This window comes from Pieris napi, chromosome 14, assembly GCF_905475465.1.
Source record: "Pieris napi chromosome 14, ilPieNapi1.2, whole genome shotgun sequence".
Taxonomy (NCBI): domain Eukaryota; kingdom Metazoa; phylum Arthropoda; class Insecta; order Lepidoptera; family Pieridae; genus Pieris; species Pieris napi.
The window spans coordinates 653,258-666,428 of record NC_062247.1 but is presented as its reverse complement, the minus strand read 5'-3'; the positions used below and the strand labels follow the sequence as shown (position 1 = coordinate 666,428).

General features: G+C 34.6%; 1 long non-coding RNA gene across 1 annotated transcript; it reads left to right on the top strand.

Annotated features, from left to right (window-relative positions):
* Positions 1-9,397: 9,397 nt before the first annotated feature.
* LOC125056166 lies at positions 9,398-10,822 on the top strand. The gene is made up of 2 exons (XR_007118013.1): positions 9,398-9,997; positions 10,448-10,822. It is a non-coding gene; the product is annotated as an uncharacterized LOC125056166 (long non-coding RNA).
* The last annotated feature ends 2,349 nt before the right edge of the window (positions 10,823-13,171 follow it).

Below are 13,171 nucleotides of genomic sequence, written 5' to 3'. Positions count from 1 at the left end.
AACAGAAAACATAAGTACCTACATCAATAGACAAAAAAGAAAACTGAAATTAAACCCTAAACAAACGACAATTAATACTTAATATTTATTAATAGAAAAACTAAATTGTTAAACAAAGTCAAAGTCTTCCCTTCAAGTATTTCCTCACATCCTCTTTGGTAAGATGGAAAATATCAACATCACAACATAATGTGTCTCATAGCTTAAACCTTAAATATTCACGAATCACGCAGATTCGTGTTCGTACGAGGCATATGGAACAACAATTAAATAAATAAGTGGCGCTACAACTTTTTTAGGTCTGGGCCTTAGATTTCTGTATCCGATTCATGATCATTTGTAAATCTAATAAGCAAGTAGGTGATCAGTCTCCTGTGCCTACACACGTCGTCGACGGTCTAAAGCGAGTCGGTTTCCTCACGATGTTTTCTTTCATCGTTCAAGCGATTGTTAAATGCGCACATAGAAATGAAGTCCATTGGTGCACAGCTGGGGATCGAACCTACGACCTCAGGGATGAGAGTCGCACGCTGAAGGCACTAGGCCAACACTGCTCATAACAACATCTAACACGCTTAAAAAAATCGTTAAAATAACTTCAATAAATAAAACTCACACAATAGTACGAATCGACCTACCCCTTCAAGGAATAACAATATATAACTTTTCCGCAGTGAATGGATGTCGGGAAGTTTGGTAAACTAAATTTTACTTGGTATTCAAATGCGGTGTATTATAAGAGGGGAAAACATTATCGAAATCGCGACAGCTCTCCACGGAGGCCGTGTGTTGATTCTATCAAAAATCTACTTGAAATGGTAGCAGTTATTGTTAGGACAACGGATTTGATACCGATGTTTTGACATTAGAACCGTAAGCAAGTAGAAAAATATATGAAAAATACTATCAAAACTACTACTATTAATAAAATACAGCTTACACATTTTTAGTTCATAATTCTTACATAGTAATAACAATTAAAAATTGATAAAATATTGAAAATCAAAACAAATTTAAAAAGTTTGGTCCCTAATACTTATTCGTTGAGCGAGGAAAGCACCAGCTCTAGGGTCACCGGTACCGGTGATAAAGATTTGAGTTTGAGTACCTACTATCTACCAGGCCTCAACTTAAACCTTTAATTAGCGCCAAGAGTCTCGACTCCACTTGGAATAAAGAAGTTTATTATTTTTCGCCTGCTCTGCGGCCGGCTTTTAATAATTCTTCATTCATAAATATTTACTTACGAACAATGTCATTAGAACTATTATCAACATTTACTGAATCGAAATCTATTTTGCAATTGTTTGTCTTTGACTATTGCATTTGTCTGTGACGATTATATTCATAAATGCATAATTTATATGAAAGATTTCCTTAGTAAAAGTCTAAATATTTCAACAAATGCGTAATCATTAACAGGAATATCGGTTTATAAGCCCTGAACGTTCTCGTCTTGAAAAAGGTCAGGATACAGGTCTCAGGGTGGTTGTGGGGATATTTTTTATGTCGATAAATATTGAGCTCGTGGACATTTACATTTGGCGAATTTAATTGAATAATCAACCTTTTTCTGGTGACAAGGTAATGTAAACATTATAGTTTTACTTTAAACTTTCCGTTTAAATAACTCAATATTAAATAATTAAAACACAAAATTACCTATCTAAAATGCAATATGGTTTTTTTCTAAATACTGAGAAAAAAAGTCCCAAAAGAAATGTTATTAAAAACCTGCATTTGATGAGATTTGAAAATAGATTATTATATATAAATTGTATTTATAATGACAGTCCAAAATGTTCTAGTTATAACTAGTCGCTTTGTGACAATACAAATGTAGAAAACAAGACATTCCAAGAACAATTAGGCACAGTGGACAGGCACAAAGACGAGAATTTATTGTACACCACAAATGTTTCACGCACAATATACTTAAAACACTAAAATTTACAATACAAAACCCTTATTCAATGCCTTTACCGGCCCGAGTTCCCGCTAAACTCTCCCGAAGCGCCCGCAGTGTCACCAAATGCGTGAAATTATCCAACAATACACGGTAATGATCCTTCACGGTTCAAAAATAAAAATAAATACATGAAACATCGCCACAAACTTAAAGTGGACTTCGTCACACCATTCTGAACCTTAATCGTTCCTGTTAGCTGTATGTGCAGCATTAAATCGAGTGCACCAAATAATTTCCGAGTAACAAACTTGTTTAACCAGTCAGTAAATATTTTTTATGAGCTGTGACAGAAATATAAGAGTACCAAAATCGGCATTGGAAAGGAAACACCTTTACCGGAACCGTGGGGGGCTTAGTGTCTGGTTGTTTAAATTTTTGGGATATGCTCAAATTCGTGCATTGTATAAAAATCTTACCTATTATCACATACAAAAGGATTGCTTCTGCTAAGTTGCATTGTTAATAAAAAGCGTAAAAGTGCGGGCGTGCTTGCGGGCGCAATTTTTGGACACGCATTATTCCTTTGTTACATTATTGGCACTTTTGTTAAAAACAAAGCGTTGTAATTCTCTTAAAACTAACGGAATGGTTTTCTGACAATTGAAAGAATGGACGTTTAGCGTTTTATTTACAGTCCTGTTGGTGTTTTGTTTGTGGTACGAAGTGTGATTTATGTTTGATCATAAATCCAGCTATTTTAAATAGAATCGCATGCATATCGCAGGCTTAACGTCGTCGTGTTGAGATTAGAATAATTATGCACGTAAATGCATATTTATGCGCTGGTTAAACATCATTTGATGTACTCCTACGAGTTCAATGAACATAAGCTATCACCGTGCTCGACAGGATTTTAATATTTAATTCAATTATGAAGTATTCTTGTTAAATAAATCATGACGGTGGTATCTTATACGAGAATGATCGTTCGAAGGATTGCTCCTAGTAGCTGTAGATTGAAATTGTATTGTATTTATGTGAGTGCCATTTAAAAGAAATTTCACCCACACAACTTACAATCAATTAAATTGAAAGGCATCTAACATAGGCTTAGTCTAAATAATACATCAGAGGCGGTAAAAGTACAGAGGAATTCAAAATGTCCATCCAAATACCTGAATGAAACACATGACGGTATAAATAAAAAACACCTAAATATTAATCAATAGAATCCCGGCGACGTCCCGTCTGCCCCGACCGCTCTGGAATGCGGTCCTATCAGGTACCAAGCTCGTATCACGACGTCTCTTCGATACTATCTACATCGATGGTATTGTATAAGAAAACTTAAATCGTTTATAGAGTAGGCCGCAATGTATGGCGAGGGTGTTCCTAATATCAGCTATAAGGATTTTAATATACTTATTTGAATATCAGTAAAATGCAATTGTGATTCAAGATTCGGAGGTTTTAAACGAATGTTGGAATTTGTTTTGATGTAACATATATGAGAGATGGAAATTAGATTTTTAATTGAAGTCGATTTAACGCAATAAAACAGTTATAACTAATTTAAAGTCAATATTCGTTTGCAAAATCGTATTAGCATAAGTTAATATTCATGAATTGAATAATCAAGTCGCAAATCATCACTTTCATGTAGACTAAACTAATAACTATGATAATTTAATTATTTAGTTATAAAGTAATGTGTCTTGCATTAATTATCTTATAATTCATAAATAAATTATAAATCGAATTCTAGGCGTCAGTTTTTCCGTTTTGATTTAATTTTTAATCAAAAATATCTTATACACTAATATTGTTGCGTTCGAAGTTCGAGTGAGTTTATCCCAAAATAAACAGTCCGCAATAACATTACCTTCATAGCTTAGTTGGTCATTCATATACCTTATAATTTGAAGAGGTATTAACTCCAAGTCAAAGAATGCGTGCTTACCTATTTACAAAAATTATGCAACGCAGAAATTTATCAGTCCTATATCTTATATGTTCATAAGTGTATCAATTGAAAAATTCTTTAACACTTATGTAAACACATTACTTTGGATTAGGCACAGTTGGCTTGACAGTTACTAAGAAAACAATTTTATGCTTACTTCTTTACACAGAATAGGCTGTGATCATCCCACACACTGCACTCAAATGTCATTATTAAAGTACTATAATATAACAATCGTATTCATTAAGATTAAAAATTAAAATAGCTTCTCTGACTTTTATAATAAGAGTCACTGAACTGGAAGTCAACGGTATAAATGTTTGTGTATTAAAATATATTTTTAAGCGTCTTTGTCGTTTGATCACCATTCAAAGAGTTACAATGAACCATCGAATGCCTATAACACATAGATTTATATAACATCCTGTCACGGAAAGAAATGCTTCCAATTATTTGAGTCGGTGTCGATTGTGAGTCGGGCTTTATTGTGACAATTGCATTTAAGTGCTGCATTCATACTGAAAATATTAAAGGCAGTGATGGCCTAGTGCCTTCAGCGTGCGACTCTCACGACTGATGTCGTAGGTTCGATCCCCGGCTGTGGATTATTGGACTTTCTAAACGCGTACCTACTTAATATTCGCTAGAACGGTGAAGGAAATAATCGTGAGGAAACCGGCTAGCCTTAGTCAAGTCAACTGCGCTTGTTGGGAACAGGATCATGAAACAGATGATTTGAAATAGATTTTTTGAAAAATAAACCAATTTCCGTTTCTGTTCGAAGACAATATTATTAATTTACTGATTTGTCTAGTGGTTGGTATCTTAGGTACATATTCAAAGTTTAATGTTTGGCTAAATATCTATAAGAACTTTTCATTTTAAATAGACATAAAGAAACCTCAAATTCTTCGCTCTTATTGTCTTCTTTTAACATGTAAGAATGGTGAAATTTCAAACACAATAACAACGCTATATCGAAAAAGATTCATACAAAGCGTGATATTTCACGCCGGTCATCAGATAATAGTAAATTACTCAAAAAGCCGAGATAACATCGTTCGGGCAAAGTTTGTCAATAAAGCTTAGTGGGCATTGTCTTGCTTTGCTATCGAAACATCTCACGACTCGTGAAATTTAAAGAGATCTATATAGATGTATTTTTTTATATTGAAGTATTTTTTAGTAATATGTTGTCCACGTGTATGCGTAACATAAAAAAAAGGGTACGCGCACCCTTTTTTTTACCCACTTATGTACGCGCGTAAGAAGTTATACTTCTTTGGCATTATTAAAAATAGTTTTTGATTGCATGCAAATAATTAATTACAGGTTCCCAACAACAGTATATAAATGTATTATTTAGCTTAAAAAATAACGTACCAACTGTACATATTCGTGCCTGGTTCGATCGATTGCCTTGTGTAATCGATCACTTTTGACCGAGCCCGTTGTAATTTCCATTTAAAACTTATTCATACCAACATATGGAACATTTTTTTATGCCATCTCGTAGTTTTCAGTTCTACTGTATTTGTTGTGTAGATACTGTCCGCTGAAATTTTTCAAATAGAGAAAAACCTTCCTCAGAGTTCAAGGAATTAAAAGGAAAAATTACACGAATTGGTCCAAACGTCTAGTCTTGTACTTGGCGATAAATTTTTATTTATTTGGATTGTATGTGTTGCTGATAATTGGTATGTATTATGAGTGTAAATTAAATAATATATGTGAAATTAACTTAGTAGTGCCAAGTATGATTACATAATACACAATTTATCTGAATTATATACACCAATGGCGCTACAACCTCTTTAGGTCTTGGCCTCAGATTTCTGTATCTGTTCCCTGATTACATCTAGTAGGCAAGTAGGTGATAAACCATCCGTGCCTGACATCGTCGACTTTTAGAGTCTAAAGCATGCCATTTTCAAGATTTTTTCCTTCACCGTACGAGCGAGTGTTAAATGCGCACATAGAAAGTCCATTGGTGCACAGCCGGGAATCAAACCTATGACCCCAGGGATGAGAGTCACACGTTAAAGCCACTCAACAGCTGAAGCAGTCTTAACACAATAAAGTCTTAGTAATTTTATTTTATATCACCGACTAAACAAAAAATATTAAATAATGTAAGCATTCCGTCTTTTCGGATAAAAGGACAGTGTGTCAGAGATAGAACAGCAGATTTATTATAAAAAGAGAATAATATTGGATATATGAACATCAATAGGACCGCACCTTAAGTTGATAAGTTAAACTCAAGATTCAGTTATTGTTCGAGGCCGCTCTTGAGATGCACCGATAAACTTGATGTTGACAAAGGGACTGCGGCCGCAGACGTCATATTTTGGAGATCGCGCGATATTTATTTTATAAATCGAATGTCAGAAAACAACAATCATAATGTTATTGCGAAAGTGAATAGGCGAATTTCGGAAAACTTTTTATAATAATTACCCGGGAACAACTAAGCGGCATACTAATTAATGATACTATAAATAAAATTTAAAAATGTTTTGTTACTTCCATAGTGGGTGGGCATGGCGGCCATATGTTAAATTTTTGGCGAAATTATTATTTCTGATTAACCAATTGCCTAGCTATCAATATAAACACACAGCTGTATGCTTGGAATTCAAACAACGACAAATAACTTCTTGGTATTTTTTTTTCATGACTGAATCTTTTTACATTTAATTATTATGCTTAATAAATGTTATCAAAGATGTCCTAATAATTTGTTGCAGCTCCTGTGATATTAACAGTTGTTGTAATAGTTTGTTGACACGCGAAACAATTGAATATTATATAAATACCTCATAAGGTCATCTTGACGAAGATTTTAGAGGTGTCACTCAGTCAGCATTAATAGCCGTGTCATTAAAGAACCCTTTTCAGAGTTAATCCGTAACCAAAACAAACCGATTCCGTGAACTAAAATAAATAATATTTATAACCGTCTTCAGTATGCAACGATTTTATATTCATCTTTGTTGATAGAAATTTAAGTAACCAACCAGTTCCAAATCTAAGGTCAAAACAGTATTGGACATTAAGTAAATACCTACTATGGGTGTTAAATTTCTGTCCTCAAACTCCTTATATATCGCAAAAATTGGTAAAATAAAAATGTGTGTGTCTCAGGACGCTCGACAGAAGTGATAACTTAAACTAATCCAAGTTATACTATATAATGCTGTAATGTTCCTGTTGCTTTGACGATTATCTTCTGCTTCATTCATCATATTTTTTTTTATACATCACTGGGTAGAGATGGGGGAAAGCGTCTGTTCGAAATACGGCTAGTGCTGCGGGTTAGAGTGAGAGAGGAGGAGCCTGCCTACCGCTACCGTATGCGTGAGAGAAAGGGTAGCTAGACAGACTGGCGCCGTAACGCGTTACGTAACGAAGCGGTTTACCCTCCCATAAAAAGTTATCACTTGAAAAAATTAAAATAATCAATATTCGGGTACCTAGGTACTATAATTAGGATTACATTAAGTTTGTGTATTTATATTTAATATTAATACACGACCTCCGTCGGAGGGAAGGCCTCCTCTAAATTCTTCTACGTGTCTCTTATCTTCGCTACTATTTTCCAATCTTTCCCTGATATCTCTTTTATTTCATCTTCCTAGGTTTCTGCTGGGAATCCTCTCTTTTTTCTTCCCTATGGATCAATTTCAAATACCACAACATTTTAATATGAATCTATACAATTTATAACAATATTTAAACGGTTATTAAATGAATAAAGGTGTCACTCTGGTATGTGGGAGACGTCCGTTTTTTGTTTCACCTTAGATTAGTCATCTGTGATTTGAAGAACGCCGCCGTACATCTTTACACGGCTTTGTTTATGAGATAAATTATTTATTTGCATTCCTTTGAGATAACAAATAAAAAAAATTTATATTGTGGAAAATATATGGAAAATTAAACTAAAATCAATATAAACAAAACATAAAACCTAAACCTTTTTATAAATAATGCAAATCTTGTGAATTCAGCCTGTGTACAACTAAATATATCCGTCTCACATGCAATAATAGTCAGGGTCAATCATATATATCATTTTTTGGTGTCGTTGGTGTTGAACTGAATACACGAATGGAGTACAGTAGAACTCCAATTATTCGAACTCCGACTATCCGAATCGCCGATTATCCGAAGTGCGCTATTATTCTTCCGCAAAGAAGACCGCAAAACAGCTTACATTGACGGAGATGTTTAAAATACAATGATTTTTATTTTTAAACTTGTACATAAGTACATTTTATTTATATTTAAAACATGTGAAAATTTCATGTTTCTTTCATTTAATTCAATAAAAAAATAGTGCAATATCAAAACGTAGCTTTTATTCTCTCCAATGGCAATATTTTTTTTAAAAATCCGACTATCCGAATATTTGATTATCCGAATGGGTCCCGGTCCCCATTAATTCGGATAATTGGAGTTCTACTGTAGTATTCTCTTTATTAATTTTCAAATTCAAAAATCATTTATTCATATAGGTAACAAAATGTACGTGTTATGAACGTCAAAAAATAAATACATATATTATATATGAAATGCCTCAAATTTTACGGAACGGAAGAGAAGAACTGGCAATAAACTCTCCGCCACTCTTTTTATAAATCTGTAATTACTGTGCAATACCTTTCTATAGCAATGTCTTGCTAGTAATTTCTTTCTTTAGATTTTAAATAGGCGAAATCACCAGTGGTATACAATAATTGTAAAACTGTGCACATGAGAAGGAAGACTATAGTAAAACCAATAAAGTAATACAAGTTTAGTGTCAGTGAGATATAGAAGTAACTCGCACGCAGCTTATTGTGCTAATTGGAACAAGAAAGGGCTCGTAAATTTCCCGCGGCGATCCGATGATGTGGTTCGAGCCTTAATTAAAAACCGTTTACGATGCTGTAAACGTGTCTAAGAGATCCATAGAATTAAAAAGTCTAGACACGAATACAAAATATGAAATTAAACACACATCTCTGTATTTATTTATTCAAGTTTACCACATCATACATAATTTAATAGTATCTATATGTTACAAACGCTTTTATATAAACATAAATGTTACAAACAAAATACAATGAAAATACCAGAATGTTTTGTTTAGCAGAAATTACCAGCAAAACAACGGGTTAGGTACGAGATAGGCACTTAACAATTCCTCCTTTAAAATTAAGCCCACTACCGAATACATCTTATACATCCAGCTCTGGATAAGTAGGTACCTACTGTTTAATCAGTTATAATCGCGAAGAACTCGAAAGAGAGGTGCCTAAACTCCTAGGTAGGGTTTAGAAGACGGAATTTGGAAAATTTTGCTGATTTTTGACCTTGGGAATGAGAATCGTTTACTTAGCGCAATAATTTTATACTAAATACAATAATAAACAAAGCTAATAGCGCTGGTACCACTAACTCGTAATAGTGGCAACCAATGTCAAGTGATATTTGACATGTCAACCAATCCGTGATCCAGTCAATGTAGCCTGTGTTAAACTGAACGCATCCACTTAATATTATGTAGTCTGTATCTGTCAATGTAATCTGTATCTGTCAATGTAGTCTGTTATAATAAATATATCGCCCCTGTCTTTTCCAAGTAATTGAGCGGTTCGCACCATTGTCTAACTCAGCTGTTTTATTTATTTCTCTTTACTAAATTCCTACTCTAAAGTCTAAAATAGTTTGTAACAGGTTATGGGCCCAGACGCCCGGATAGAAATAGGGAAGTAGGATTTATAAAGTGATAGGCATCACGTTGATGCAAATTGATTTCGTGATACGTCGCGACGTCATTAACTTTTCAGCTTACAATGGCGGACCCCCGTTTTGCTCAAATTGATCGTTTGGCGGGCCGTGATAATTATCCTACATGGAGTTTCGCGGTGAAAACCTTTTTAGAGCATGAAGATTTGTGGAAATGTGTCGAGACATCGGGCATGGCTTTTACGAAGACCGAAGATACGAAGGCAAGGTCAAAAATAGTCCTTCTAGTTGACCCTATGAACTATGTTCATATCCAGGATGCCACCACGGCTAAGGAGGTATGGGATAACCTGAGAAAGGCTTTTGATGACTCCGGCTTGTTGAGGAAGGTAGGTCTTCTGCGAGAACTAATTACAACAGATCTGGAAAGTTGTGGTAGTGTTGAGAACTATGTCAACAAAATCATCACATGTGCACACAAGCTTCGTAATATAAAATTCATTGTAGATGATGAGTGGCTCGGCACATTATTATTAGCCGGGTTACCAGAGTCATATAGTCCTATGATTATGGCTATGGAAAGCTCAGGTGTGTCCATCACTGCTGATTTAGTTAAAACAAAGATTTTACAGGATGTAAAGTCTCCGGACAACTCATCTGTTTTTTTTTTCAAATTTCCACAAAGGCAAGGCAAAGAATAGTAAATGTTCAGGTTCTAAAGCAAATAGTAAAGGTCCCAGGTGCTTTAGGTGCAATAGGCATGGTCATTTAGCCAAATTTTGTGCCTCAAACAGCTCAAATCAAAAGAATAAGTCTGAAACTATTAATACTTCTTCTAGCTATGTTGCAGCGTTTCCAGCCTCACCAGGCCTAGAGAGTGGATGCTGGTACATTGATTCAGGAGCTGCAATGCACATGACAAACAAGAGAGATTGGCTTTATGACTACGGACCTGCTTTAGTAACAAACATTAAAGTTGCAGACAACAAAATATTAACAGTAAAAGGCTGTGGTAAAGTAAATATAGAAACATATGATGGTAAAAGTGAATTAAAAATTGGTACAATACAAGTAAAAAATGTTTTATATGTGCCAGATTTGGCTGTTAATCTTCTGTCAGTCCGCCAAATGACACAGAATAACTGTCAAGTAAAATTTAGTAAGAATACATGTAATGTTTATAAAGAGTCTAAATTAATTCTCACTGGATATATCTTATATGTGGTTCATAATGAAACTTATGCTTTGATGTCATCTGTACATCTATGGCATCAAAGGATGGGTCATCTAAATTATAATGATCTTCAGAAACTTAATGAGTTTACAGAAGGAGCAGATATAGAATCAAGTAGAGAGGAGCATGTGGTATGTAATACTTGCTTAAAAGGTAAGCAAACAAGGCAACCATTCAAACATGCTGGCACAAGGGCTTCCGCCCTCCTGGAGTTGGTGCATTCAGACGTATGTGGGCCAATGGAGGAAAAGTCTCTCGGTGGTGCCAGATATTATGTCACTTTTGTCGACGATTGGTCTAGAAAGGTATTTGTTTACTTTATCAGCTCTAAATCACAAGTACTCGAAAAGTTTAAAGATTTTAAGCTACTAGTAGAGAATCAATTAAATGCTAAAATTAAAACACTAAGATCTGACAATGGAAAGGAGTATGTCAATGAAGCATTTGATAAGGTTTGTAGGGATTCTGGTATCAAACGTCAACTCACTATACCCTATACCCCCGAACAGAACGGCATGAGTGAGAGGATGAACCGAACTTTAACAGAACGTGCTAAATGTATGCTTATTAATTCTGGCCTACCTAAGAAGTTTTGGGCTGAGGCAGTAGCCACCGCTGCATATGTTATCAATCGCTCACCAACAAAGTCTTTACAATATAAAACTCCTGAGGAATTATGGTCCGGCATTAAACCTAATATCAGTAACATTAAAGTGTTTGGTTGCAGAGCTATGATGCATGTGCCAAAGGAGAAGAGGTTAAAATGGGACTGTAAGTCAAAAGAGGTTATATTTGTAGGTTATTGTTTAGAGTCCAAGGGTTATAGATTGTTTGACAAAACTGAAGGAAAAGTAATGAGAAGCAGAGATGTAATGTTCCTAGAAGAAAGTGTAAATAAAGATTTTGCTTTTCTACCACTTACTGAATCGCAAGTAGTTATAAATGAAGATAATTTAGATGATACTACTGACATGACTTTAAAGGAAATTGATAGTGCAGTCTGTGCAAGTGATGATGATTATGTCCCGGAGCATTCTATATCCAGGAGTGAATCACCTATAAACAGAATTAATTTAAGGCCTAGAAAACACAGATCTATGCCTACCTTCCTCTGTCAGAATGAAATTGAGAAATCTATTGAGCCAGATCCTGAAACATTGGAGCAAGCCTTGCAATGTGAAAACTCACAAAAATGGATAAGTGCCATGGATGATGAATACAATTCATTATTGGAAAATAATACATGGACTCTGTCAAAACTCCCTTATGGAAGGGTTGCTATTCCCTGCAGATGGGTATTTAAAACTAAAATAGATGGCGATGGAAACGTCACAAGATATAAGGCGAGGTTGGTTATAAAAGGTTATCAGCAGAAACAATATATAGATTACAATGAAGTCTACGCACCTGTTGTGAGATTAAGTTCCATTAGATACCTGCTTGCAATAGCAGCTAAATATCAGCTCAAGATAGAACAGCTGGATGCTGTCACAGCATTTTTACAGGGTGACATAGATGTGGAGCTATACATGTCACAACCATCCAGATATGATAATGGGACAAAAGAAGTTTGCAAATTGAATAAATCAATATATGGTTTGAAGCAAGCCAGTAGAACTTGGAACAAAAAGCTTGATAATTTTTTGAGTAGTATTGGATTTTCAAAATCGAATGTAGATCCTTGTGTCTACTATAAATATGAAAATGAACATGTTATGTTTATAACTATATATGTTGATGACATTTTGTTGTTTCACAACTGTCAGGAGTCAGCAAACAATATAAAAATAAAAATGAAGAATAATTTCAAAATGAATGAGCTTGGAATTGCTTATTGTTATATTGGACTTTGTATTTCATACAGTTCAGAAGGAATAGCCATTAATCAAACTAGGTACATAGAAAATACATTAAGACGTTTTGGTATGGAACAATGTAACTCAGTAGGAACTCCAATGGAACCGAATATAAAGTTTTCAAGTTCTGAAAAATTTGAAAGTATACCTTACCAGGAAGCCACTGGCTGCTTATTATACATCTCACAAGGAACAAGGCCAGATATATGCTATGCAGTGCATACATTATGTCGATATAATAGTTCTCATACAGAAGAGCATTGGAATGCTGTTAAGAGGTTATTTCGATACTTACAAGGTACAAAGTATCTACAGCTTGTATACAAAAGTAATGTTGATGAAGAAATCACTAGATACTCAGACTCTGATTGGGCTTCCTGTACTGAAGACAGAAAATCATGTACTGGATACATTTTTAATTTCCAGGGTGCAGCGATATCTTGGAATTCAAAAAGGCAGCAAACTGTTGCCTT